Below are 3,535 nucleotides of genomic sequence, written 5' to 3'. Positions count from 1 at the left end.
AAAACTGTGTACTTAAACTCTAAACTTTGATTAGGTGATCCAAGTTTGATGAACACTTGGGCTCAGTTGAAGCCTCCCTTATGTTTTGGATTTTTTTTTTTTTAGTTTGTCTTAGCATTAGTTGTATCTGTGTTCAAATGTATATGCTTTTTATTTTTTGGATGAATGTTAAATGGGTATGTTGAAAATCGTTCTTGTTGCCAATTGAAACTAATATCAGAAGCTTGATTTTTTATTGTTATGTTGAATTCCAATGATTTAGAAATGACAACATTAATCTCTTTCTTTTTCTACTAATTATATATTTACTAGAAAATTTGCAGTTGCTTTCTAAATCATTTCACATCATTAATTTTCTCCCTTTAGGCATTGTCGGAAAGTGAAGTTAGATTATGCAGCTTGGTGACTATCACCTTTGAAGGGAATTTCAGTGGATGTTTTATAATTAGAGCAAATGAAGCGATGATTTTCAATTAAGGCCTAATGATACTTATGGTAGTGAGTGAATGGATGTTGCTCTTTACTCAGTCCAGGTGAGGCTGGAATATGAGGTATGTCAGAACCATTGAAGCCAAGTTCTGTTACTATTGTGGTAGCAGACTCAACTTAAGCATATAAATTAGTGCAAGCAATGATAACATGACTGGGAACTTGCAAAAAGAATGCAGAACAGGAAGTAAAGAGTTTCTTGGCATTTGCTAAATTTAATTGGATGTACTTGAGCAATAGCTAATATTAAACATTTTCTAACATTATTTGATTCAAATTAGAATTTACAGGACTTGATTCTGGGTTTCAAAACCTTAACCTGATTTCCTCTACCACAATTGCATCGTCTAAATATGAATACTTGGTTTTCAGTTTTCTTTAGATATCTGGGGTTCTTAGGCTTGTTTGGGTTTCAAGTTACCCATTCTATCAAGGTTATAAAAAAAAAAAAAAGAATCCGGGGTCAAATCGGGCCGCGTATTCTGATTCTATCGATTAAAATCGGCCAGAATCGACTGAAATATGATAGCATTGGTAGGAATAAGCTAGAATAGGCTGGGTTGTTGAAGGCCGATTGATCGATCTGATTCCCAATCTTTAAAACCCTGTATGACATTGATTTCCCTTTATTTTTTTCCTTCTTTTTTTTTTAAGTCTCAATCACAATAATTGTCCAAGCACAAGCTATCTAATCCATTTCGGAGGTTGGGTTTATACTAACTTGGTCCAACCATAGATTGGCTCAATGAAAATCTAACCAAAGTTAGATTGTGTAAGAGAGTCTCATTGATTGGAAGATTACTCACTGCCATCGGGAGGTTAACTAAGTTTCTAATTTTCTCGCGAAAACGACGGCAAAACTTGATGCTTCTGATCTAGTGATTTAGTGGCCCCCTTTGATGTCTATGGAACTAGAGATGGACGCTAACAAACGTCCCAAATATAGATTCATGTAACCAGTCCCTTTATTTCTTTACTAGGTTTGGTTCTTTCATGTGATTTTCCTGTTGATGGCAATGCCAAAGGTGGGACTATCGTGTAAGGTTCCTTTCCTATTTCCTTGTTGGTTCATTCTTCATCTGTATCATATTTTTTCTCATTAATATATTTCGAATCTTCTAGCGAAAAAAAGAGTCTCATCCATCTCACTGGTTAAATTGTTAAATTCCAACTAAAGTTGAGTATGTTAAGTGGGACAAAAATATGTCCAAAGTTATAAGGCTTACAAATTCAACAACCTGCCTACATAATTCAGTTTTCTTAAAATTTTGCAATTTCACAAAAGTTTGAGCTGCATTTAAGTTTTGGAGAGGGATCAAGATCCTAATAAAAGCTGGTTTTTCACACCAGTAGTGACTACTATTAGTTAAAATGGGAACGGCAAAAAAACAGAAACGTACGGTACGGGTTTTAAACAAATAAAAATGATGAACGGTACGGTAAAAAAAACAAGGAATGGGAAACGGACGAAAACGAACGGTACGAGTATTAAACGTGTAGTTTTCAAAAAAAACGAAACCAAAAAAACGGTAGTATAATATGCAATTTGAGATATTATTACCTGTATACATGCATCTAATGTTCCAAAAGCTCTGGGAGTCCCAAGATAAAATAGCCTAATTGGCTACAAGAAAATGAGATGTTGCTAGCTTTAGCTTCTCCTTACTCAATGGGCTATAAGAAGATGAGATTTTTTCCTATAGATAGTATGGAAGTTAAAAACCAAAAACCAAGTACCATATTGTCTTCACTCTTCACTTTCACTAATAGGTTTTTTTTTTTTTTTAATTAATTAATTTTTTTAATAAAATTCTTATTTTACCCTTAAAAAACGGATATGCTTTTAAAACAGATTCTTTTGTCGTTTCTTTTTTTTCCGTATTGTATAATAGCATACGAAAAAACGCGTTTTAAATGGCAAAAAAACGCAAACACATTTTAAACACGTTTAAAATTCGTTTTAACTAACAGTGGTAGTGACATAAACTATTTTACGAAGCAATAGATGCCACAAGGAAGTTTGGGTTTTTTTTTTTGGTGATAGAAAACTAGAAATGTAGTTAATGTTTGTCAAATATGAAGCAATACTTTAAACCATTGGATTTATAATGGTTAAGAAAATCAAATTCTTTAATAATTTGGATATTTAAAAGAACAAGGAAGAGCCCTATATGCAAAAGAGTGACTCCTCTAGAGAGAGAGAGAGAGAGAGGTATTGGTTGTGGGGCATGCTACCGCTACGTACAGGATTAATCATTCCTAATGTATGTATACATTTTAAAAAAATAGTCTCTTTTATCTTAGATAGTTATGGAAGAGAGAGACGTGTTAGTTGTGAGGCTTGCTACGTACAGGATTAATCATTCCTAATGCATGTATACATTAAAAAAAAAAAAAAAAAAGTGAAAGTGATTTACATCCCCTCCCCTGCACTTTGCTCTTATTACATCCCTCTCCTGTGTTTTTAGAAATTACATCCCCCTCCCATGTAGTATGTTAGATTTTACTAGTAGACCAATTCCTTTAAGTTTATACCGTTAAGTTTGTCCAATACTTTTATAATACCCATATTACCCTTCTATAGTGAGCTTTTACATTTTTACCTTTTCATTAAAATACCCTTTGAGAACTTGGTTCCCTTTCATTAGTGGAAGCTCATTCAGCAACCTGCAAGATTTAAATTCATACCGATGTCAAGCCTGCGGTGGTTGATCAGCTAATCACCAAATGCTCCAAAAACATGCTCCTTCACGAGCATTCCGCCTTGACTTTGGCAAAGTTCCAAATGAGAGAGAGAGAGAGAGAGAGAGAGAGAGAGAGAGAGAGAGAGAGAGATGATTGGAGTTTCAAAAGAAAGTGAAACCTCTTACATGGGCTTCCCTTCTTATTTCCTCCCCCTTTTTCTCCTGTTTTATTTTCTTTCCTTCAATTCAGTTCTTCTCCTCTACAGGCTTGACCAGTGAGACCTATGAAGCCTTTTTTTATTTCTTTTTGGGGATAGATTTTGCGTTTCTTGATCTGCTGTTCAATATCGATGGATTCGTTG

The sequence above is a fragment of the Macadamia integrifolia genome, chromosome 8 (genome assembly GCF_013358625.1).
Source record: "Macadamia integrifolia cultivar HAES 741 chromosome 8, SCU_Mint_v3, whole genome shotgun sequence".
In the NCBI taxonomy this organism is placed as follows: Eukaryota; Viridiplantae; Streptophyta; class Magnoliopsida; order Proteales; family Proteaceae; genus Macadamia; species Macadamia integrifolia.
Note: the sequence above shows the minus strand (reverse complement) of the source record.